Source organism: Balaenoptera borealis (assembly GCF_965194805.1).
Source record: "Balaenoptera borealis genome assembly, chromosome: 2".
Taxonomy (NCBI): domain Eukaryota; kingdom Metazoa; phylum Chordata; class Mammalia; order Artiodactyla; family Balaenopteridae; genus Balaenoptera; species Balaenoptera borealis.
Window position 1 is genome coordinate 42,656,638 of NC_138867.1, and position 9,704 is coordinate 42,666,341.

At 38.3% G+C, this 9,704-nt stretch overlaps 1 long non-coding RNA gene across 1 annotated transcript in view; it reads right to left on the minus strand.

Moving 5' to 3' along the window:
• LOC309624420 overlaps nt 1-9,704 on the minus strand; it is a 79,267-nt gene that overhangs the window by 26,586 nt on the left and 42,977 nt on the right. Inside the window, exon 3 of the long non-coding RNA XR_014241902.1 lies at nt 5,514-8,407. This is a non-coding gene — a long non-coding RNA (uncharacterized lncRNA). The remainder of the gene's footprint in view (nt 1-5,513; nt 8,408-9,704) is intronic.

Here is a 9,704-nt window from a genome sequence, read left to right on the forward strand (position 1 = left end):
TTCAGAACAGGAAATATCAGGGATAAATAGGAACATTTAATAATGATAAAGGAGTCAAGAGGCCATATTAATCATAAATATATAAGCCTCTTAAAAACAGTGTTTGAAGATACGTGAAGCAAAAACCAATAGAACTTAAAAGAAGAAACAGACAATCCACAATTATAGTCAGACGTTTCAACATACCTTTTCTCAATAATTTATAGAACAAGTAGACAAAAAATCAGTAAGGATAAAAATGAGGGGAAGTAAAATATAAAATTCAAGAGTGTGAATTTGTCTCATAAAATAATTGAGGAAGACAGATCAGTTGAATGGGACAGTAATAGGTTTAGTTACCAGATGAAAGGCAATCCCTGGAGTTTTGCGGTACACAGCCTACACTGCCATATGTGACATACCTATTTCCCAGTCTAGGCCCACTTCAGGGTCTCTCTGCTAGTGGGTAATAAAGATATGTCCTCCTCCTTATTTTCTTCTTAAATCCTTTAGTTTCTCATTGGTAACTTTGAATAGACACACACACACACACACACACACACACACACACACACACACACACACACACACACACACACACACAGGTTTCCTTGAGCAAACAGTAATTTTCAGAGAAGGTGCAGTCTCTAACCAGGGCAAGCCATAGTACATAACAACTCATAGCAGTGATTTCCCAAACTCTGGGTTTTAGTTTAGCATAACACCACAGAAGCCTCATCAAAAAGGCCCAAGGTGAACAGTGGGTTTCTAATCACTGCTTGATACAAGGATAAAAGGCCTAGCCGCCTTGCCTTGATTTGGGACAGTTTTAAAGAGCTGTTCAAATTCCAGAGCTCTACCTGGAGGCAGCTGTGCCCTCTGTAATAATGGCATCCTGCTTCCTTCACTTTGTATTGTTCCTAAGAGCACTCCCCCAACCAACTTCCTACATGCAAACCTCTATCATATAATCTGTTTCATAGGGAACAAAACCTAAGATACAGGGAAATGATGGAGATATGAGAGAATAGCCAAGTCAGAGAGATCAAACACACAATGTTTAAGGAGTGGGTGAGAGAAAAAGGGACAGAAAATATATTGAAAGGGAAAGGCCAAAGAGAGAAAGAAGAAACAGTGTCAAGCAAAAGAGAATTATAAGAAGACTCTGATATCTGACTGTTCATTAGATAATTGGATACCAGTGTCGGAAATGGTTAAGCCTGGGTTTGGGAGTTTCAGCACAGAGATGTGACAAGATACCATGAGAAGTTAAAGTCAGGAAAGAAGAATATTAAAAAGAATGCATTGAACTCTAGTCAATGACATGCACTCTTAGAAGTGAAGTACACTGAAGCTTGCAACTTACTTTGAACTGGATGGATTGATGGATGGATGGAAGGACAGACAGATAAAGAAAATACAGTAAAACATTATTTGTAGAATTTAGAGGTTAGGTATATGGCTAGAACTATGCCCTGTATAGTTCTTTTAACTTTTCTGAATGATTGAAAATTTTATAAAAAATATTGGAGGGGGGAGGATACATTGACTTTGACGTTGGGGAAATTGATGACCTTTCCAGAAAAGTGTTAGTGCAGTGTGGAGATGTGTGTAGGAGACAGATTGCAGTAGGTTTAAGAATGAGCAGAATGCCAAAAAACGGAAACTGTAACTGTCAACACTTTTTTCCCAAGAAACTTGACTGCTAAGAGAAAGAGACAGATAGGACTGTAGATAAAGGAGGATGTAGGATTGAGAGAGGTGATTTTTGTTTGCTTTCTTGTTTTGTTTGTTTTGTTTTGTTTTTAGATGAGAGACTTGCATATTTACGGTTTGTGGGGAAGGAGTCAGTTGAGCAGCAAGTTATACACTTTTGAAGGTAATTTTATCGCCTTTCCTAATCCTTAAGTCAGAGCCTTTCTAAAGACAATACATTGCCAATGACGTTTATTATTAGGAAAAGGAACAGATTTAAATAATATAGAGAGGAGCAGTTCTGTGTTTAGCTCTAACAATCTGTAGTTCTGGGGAAAACCCCTAAGTTAGGTCTGGCTACAAAATCAGACCCAAAAATGCCCATCCTCTAATTCATAGGTATGTTAAGAGAAGAAACATTTATTCCTAGACAGAACTTTATATAAATCTTGAGTGTTTCAGTCTGGCAGGCTTGATGCGAAGCACCAGTTCCACAATATTCAGTCATGTGATTTGGGGCAAGATATTCTCTAAGCTTCAGTTTTCTCAACTACTAAGTGGGAGCAATAATAATACCTCCTTCAAAGGATTGTTATCAAGATTAAAAGACAGGATGTATGTAGAGCTATTTAATCAGCTCTGGCACATATGAAGTTCTCAGTAAACAGTGACAATCACAGAGAAGTTTCTAAACTCAGAGTTCCCATTGTCTGATGAGAAACCAGGAAGGGACTTTGTGAAGACACATGTGAATGGCTTGATAGAATACTTGGCACTGGAAAATGAGGTACCAAATTGAAAATTGCAGGTGCCCAGACACTATTCTTCTCCTCAGACATAATTAACTTGGGCTGGGTTGTGGCTTCTGCCAAGAAAAATGACTACAAGTTTCTCCCTGTCTGTTCATCCTGAAGGTGTCAGCTAAAGCACAGCCTGCTCAGCCTGGTTACCTGCCCAGACTAGTACCCAGAGGCTGAGATGGGACACCCTGAAGGCAAAAGTATCCTTCTAACCTCCTTCGGCCTCACAACTCTGATGAGGATCTTTGTTTCGAAGAAGAATCGTGTTCTCTGAACACCCTGCTCCTCCAGGAATGTTACAGCTGACCAGATTCTTTCAAAGCAGCCTCTACTTCACAGACAGCTTATGTGAAGCCCCCAAATCAGACATGCTTTTACAGCCATGAAGTAGCAAGAAAAGACTTTTATTCCCCAAGACTCCCAGAATATGAACTCCAGATGAGATCAAAGGTAGCTCTTTGGGTGGGAATTGCAAATATGAGCCTGGTATCTTCAGCATTATGTTGTTAATACTCCAGGAGCAATGAAAAGCCACATGTAAAAACAAATACTCCTGTTAAAATAAAAGACCCTAACGGGTTGCCCTCTTTCTATAGCCCACCGATGCCTTCTCCCAGCAACTTGCATGAGTCTCAGTGAAAACATGATTAGATGCGTCAATTTTAATTTGACCCTTAGGAGGGCAACAGACTGTTGCACAATATTAATTGTGCATTATTGTTCCTGGTGATTGGGGTGGTTGAAACTGCACCACCATACACACACACGAACGGCTTCACAAAAGCCAGGATTTCGGGGTTTTTCCCTTTATAGTGAGAAAAGGGAGAAGAGACTAAGCTGGGTGAGAGAGATGTGAAATATAATCTACAGTCCTTGGCTTACAACAAAAAAGGCCCACTAGCTTGAAAAATACTGAAGTCTTCCCCAGTTCCTGGGGAGATTTTACACATATTTCTTCTGACTTAGGTCAAGGTATTACAAAGACTTTCTGAAAGAGTGGAACTGATTAACTCAAGCTCTTACCCAGACTGATCCAGGACAAAGGATAATGATACAAAAGAACAGGTTGCGATATTAAGTAAGGAGAGAGGGCAAGGCTTATGGTTTCATGGTACCAATAAGCTTAAGGCTTTTATTTTCATCTAAATCCTTGAATTTCTAAGTTTAGAAGTTCACCAGCTTGCTGGTCCTGGCCAAAGGGAATGTGATGAATTTGTTAACATTTCCCCCAATTCTGAAAAATCAGGAAAGTTTTTTCTCTTTATGGTAACATTTTACTTTCAAACTTACAAAAGAAGTTGCAAGCGAAATTGCTTTATGAGTTACTATCCTATGTATGTATATTATTCTTTATGAACAGTTTAACAATAGGTTGTATACATCATGCCCCTTTCCTCCTAAATACTTCCATCTATACTTCCTAAGAACAAAAGCATTCTCTGACATAACCACAGTATGATAACTAAAATCAGAATTTAGTTATCATTTTATTTTCTAATCCAGAGTCAAAAATCCAGTTTTGCCATTTGTCCCAGTGACGTTCTTTACACAATTTTTTTCAGTCCAGAATTCAATCTAAGACCATTCCTTGCATTTAGTTATCATGTCTCTTTAGTCTTATCAGAATTATCTTTAATTAGGGTATCTTCAGTAGACCTCCTTTTCAACTGGGAATCTGACATGTCCCAGTGTAAGAAAAAAGTTTTCCAAATGAGACTTGATATTGCCAAGCCTTGGTGTCTATAGCTAGAATTTGTGTTCGATGGCTAGAGACTCCTGCTGCTCTCAAAAGCCAGAATTATTACCCTCTCTAGTTGCTCATTGAATAAACCTCTCCTTCCTTCAAGTCATCCAACAACCATTTGTCTTAATCAGTCACAGTCTGTTACAGTCACAAAAGTGCTGACCCATAAAAAACAATCTGCTCAAAAATCAGATTGTTTTCCTTTCAAAAACCATCAACACCCTTACTATGTAAAACAACGTATCTGCTTATTTGGCCAGAAAGAAAAGTAGACTAGAACACAGACATGATTACAATTCCAACACTAAAATATCATGAAATAAAATGTTTGTTCCTGAATAAAATTAAAGCCACTCCCAGCTTCCCACAGCCCATGTATCTCTTTGGATGAGTTAAACAGCTAAACGGACAAGTTCAACATTTGATTCTTCATTAAAATACTTGGAAACACATACTCTTCCCCTTAAATAAAAATGTGTATGTAAGGTTCTATTTCCTGAGCTCTTCCCAATGACTCATAAATTCATATCATAGCATTTAGAAAACAATTAAGAAGGAATTGTTAATAGTAATCATAAATGTAACATTATAATTCTATAGGTAAATCATTAGTTTAGGGATTTTTTTTAAACCAGAAACCAAATGGTATACCATAAGATCACGGAATATAGACCTGGCAGAGATTATAAGATGTCAAAGACCCCAGTGTCCTCATTTACAAATAATGAAACTCAGAAAGGTTAGGAGACTTGCTCAAGGACACACAGCTAACTAATGGGAGAACCCAGACAAAAACATAAATCTTCTAACAGACAACATCAGACCCTGGCCACTGTGGGATGCTGTAGGAGACAGGTATGGCCCATTAAAACTAGGTGAAAAACAAGTTTCTGAAGATTAAATCCTATTTTGGATCCACTAGAAAACATCCCAAGTAAAATGAAAAGCAGAAATTACTCTTTTATTCAGAGAAGCTAACTTATACAGTGACTTTTCTGATTTATTTTTTTATAAAGTTTATATTTTCAGGTCATATAGTTCTACAAAGGTGAAATCTTAAATCTTTAGAGCACTTTACCCTAGTTCTCAGAACACTTAATAGTTTAGAAAACCTTAAAAGGGATCACCAGCAGTTCTTTAATTAGCCACTGCCTTAAACCACTGTTTGACTCCAACAAGGCAGGCCAGGAAATTCTCTAAAGGCTTTAGAAAGACAGAACAACCCTTGGAACTACACCCAACCACTAAACACAGGAGTTTAGAAGACAAAATGCAAGGGCCAGACGGGCAGTTACCTAAACATTCACTTTCAGAGAGTGTCCCCTGTGTCAAACCTCTTCGTCTCTGTCTTCCGTAACTGAATATGGCTGCTTTGAGTTTTTTCCTTGACATCCTTGGGTCTCTCATTGCGGTCGAAACTTTGGTACCAGAGCTATCAATAGGCCCCTCACAAATTAATCTGTGGAATAAAATGAGAGCTAGCAGTGTACAGATGAGCACAGATACTGGAAAGAATAAAATTTCATATATCCACACACTTGGTTGTGAAGCCAAGCCAAAAACTATGGTCTTTCAACTCATCTATTTCCCCAACCTCCTGTTACAAGTCATGCTGCTTGGGTTCTGAAGCCAGGCAGACACGGATAAGATTCAAGGCCTACCACTGCCTCTTGATAACTGTGTGATCTTAGAAAATTATTTAATGTCTCTCAGGCTTAGTTTTTGTGGTAAAATGGCAGTGAAAATATCTATCCTACAGAGGTGTAATGAGGAATAAATTTCCTGCTGTTAGGAGGTACTTAACAAATGTAGCTTCATGAAGCCTGGACTCTATAACAGGCTTTTCCTAAGGTTTATCAGAGACCAGGGAAAGGAGTAAAAGAGCTCATACAACATCATGTAATGAGTCAAAATGATAGATGGGATTGTCACTCTGCTACATGCAGCATTTAACTCTCCCCTTGTACTGAAAATGAGACTTCCCATTTTCCATTCTAGAAAAATCCTCTTCAATGATTATGTCATTAGATTTCTGTTTCTGAAGGGAAAATTATAAACTCCCTGAAATAGCTAATTCTCACGCCATAAGTCACAACCTTAATAAGGGGTTAACAAGTTCAATTAAAATACTGAGTAAGATTTACATCTGGGGGGCAGCTAGAGTCGTGGAGGAGAGGACTAAACGTCTTCTTAGCATTCTTTACTCCATAAAGCATTTATCATCCCTGAGGTTCAGCGACCCTGGAAGTAATCTGCACACACTGGGTTTCCATAAGCACCTTACAGTGCCTGCAGGGCCCACTGGCTCTAAGCCAACTGGGAAAACTTCAAGTTCCTACAGAGATTGGCAAATACTGGGAACTTGTTAGATAGCTGAATACCTGTGATTCATACCTGTCTTCTCAGAATATGCAAAAGTCTAACCACAAATGAAGAGAAATTTGATGTAATATTATCTGATGCTAGCTGGTATCAGTTACTAACCAACAGTATAGAAATACATGCCTTGTCAGTAAGAGTATCAGTGCTTGATAATTGTCTAAGGAAATTTATCTTGACTAAGACATGTTCTTCCATGTATGTGTTCCAAGAAGCAATGGGATGAATAACCTCAGGAATTTTTCTCCTAGAATCTAGGGCTCAATGGCGGGATAGGGGGACTTCTCAGAAGACTAACTTTCAATTAGCCTTGCCCAGACAAGTTAGTTGACTGATTAGACCTTCGAGGATGTTGAGTATCTACAGGATGTGGTCTGGTGACTGGATTTTAGGTCAAAGTTCAGTTTTATCCATGGTTGTGTCAACTAGTCAGTGACCTCAGGGAAATCTCTTCAGCATGCCAATCTTCAATTTCACTTTCTACCAGTTGTCAGTTCTGACCTGTTGGATCAGATTCTTCCTGTCTTCCCATCTAAGATTCAGGTCAGTCTGTCACAAGCTTCTACCATTGACCACATCCTCTTTGCCAAGACACTCCTCCCTTGGCCTGCCCCAGCCTTGTTTCACCCCTCCAGGTAAGGTAACACCTAGTTATAAACTAAGTGTCAAACTATTGCCTGTCTGAAGGGGAGATGCCTTTGCTTGTTGGGACACACCTTTTTCAGGCACCCTGAGGCCCAGCAGCCAGGTGGAAGAATCATTGCCACTAAATTCTTGGTGGTCCAATCAACTAGACTCATGTGTAAGGCATCCTTAGGACAACATACGCACCTACAGAGGGATGAATAGATTGTACTTGCTAAATAATGCCTGAAGAATGATTTCAGTCCTAAGAGAAAGATATTACATAAACACAAGTTATAACATTCTTAATGCCAATCTACACCCAGGTCTGTAGACACTGATATGCTACATAAAGATCCTCCGGCTGAAGGCCAAAAGAAATGAGTAATATCCTGATGGGTAATTAATTTTCTATTCAAACTGATGTTTTTGATCAAGATGAAAGATGACATGACGATGCTAAGAGTTGGTGAGCAGAGAGGAGTATTTATACCATGTGGGAAAAGCATCAAGGAATGAAGAGCACAGACAGCATGAAGTTAGAACTATAACAAGAAGTGAGGCCTTCCAGAAAGGCTATTTGTGGAGATGTCTACTGTTCTGTTTAACAAACATTTATCGAGTGCCTCTTATGTGCCCAGCACGATGCTAAGCACTAAACACCAAGGTAAATAAGACGTGGTCCCTGCCTGGACAGAGTTTATACTCTTATACCATGTAGTTGACACTTTGCTAAGTAGCCAACTCACCTGGCTGTCTGTTAAAACTAGAGATTCCCATCCCCACCAGCCAGGCCTTGAATTAAAGATTCAAGGATGAGGGCTAGGAATAGTTATGTTTTTCAAGTGTCTCTGATGATTTGATGATTAGCCAAGTTTGGGGGAACACTGGTCTAGTGAAACAAACATCTGATGATTATGAGAACAATTTTCTCTTTGATCATAAATAATAATTATGCGAATTTTCAGCAAAGTGGAGACCACTCAACTCATCTCCCACATACAACAGCTGAAGGCTCACCTCAATCTTACACTTTCTTTGGTCCCCAGTGCTTCAAACTGTGCAAAGAACATAATCAATAAATATTTGTTGGGATTTCCTTGGTGGTCCAGTGGTTAACACTTCGCCTTCCAATGCAGGGAGTGCAGGTTCGATCCCTGGTCGGGGAGCTAAGATCCCACATGCCCTGTGGCCAAAAAAAACTCAAAACATGAAACAGAAGCAATATTGTAACAAATTCAATAAAGACTTTAAAAATGGTCCACATCAAAAAAAATAAAATAAATCTTAAAAAATAAATAAATAAATATTTATTAAATAAACACCAAAGTAGGTAGATAGAAAAATAAATATAGAAAGGAATTTTCCTTCAAATTATCACATTAAGAAAAGTTCATATCTATTTCAGAACCACAAATGCTAAGTCACATACGTTGATCTTTTCTGTAACAACCTTTTGAATCTTTCAAGCATATTCTCTTGGTAACCTGAAATCATTTTTGAAAAAATGCAAGCTATAAATCAACACAAAAATAAACAAACAAAAAAATTCCTGAGGCTTTCTATCAGCGCCACCTGCCACCATAAAGAACTTTTATTTAATGATTTTTTTAGAGATGGAGGATTTTGTTTGCCTTTTGCAGGGAGTAAAGATTCCTTGTCTCTCCGAATTACCAAATAAGAGATATAGTTCTTTCTATCATTTCTGTTGCTTAATCTAAACCTGATTTCTTCCAGAATTAGGCAGATATCTTTGCCAGTAATCTTTTTAAATGTTTCCTGATGACTTCTTATTTCCTTCAAAATGTCATAATTATATTACAAGGAAATTGTAATGAAAGCATCCAAACTTTGTTCAGGAGAAAACTTGATAATCTGGCACAGTTAATGGTAGAATGCAAGAAATATACTTTATTTACATGGAACTTGGGGGAGGGGAAGAGACATTCAATGTGCATATGAGGTCTTTAGTGATTTTATATTTGAAATCCTTGCAACATTTAAGAAAAAGTGATGTTTTGAGCTCTAGTTTGGTTCAGCTTTTAATTGGTTGAATCCATGATAAACATATAAGGCAAAAATAAAGCTCTGAAAGCATTCTTAGCCAGTATCCTTGCATTTATTGCCGAAGCAATCCATTTATCATTGTTGAGAAATGGGGTCAGTAACATCATTTCATCTTTCCTGGGGCGACTAAGAAGCAGCCTTTTCAGGAGCCAAGAGAGATAGCTGTCTCATGAGTTTCATTTTTTTTCAAGTCCCTTGTTGCTACAATTTTAGAAAAAAATGTGTTTGAGGTCACTTAGTGTTCATGGCAAAACAAGAGCATGTAACAAAGGAAATGAGTGAGCTGCCCTACAGTGAGCAACAGTTTCACCCATTCATGATCCAAGACTCAACAGAAATGAAATTTAACTGACCCTGAGTCAGGTGAGAAGTAGAACTCTCCGGACCCTTTAAGCATTTTTGCTTGGAACACTCAC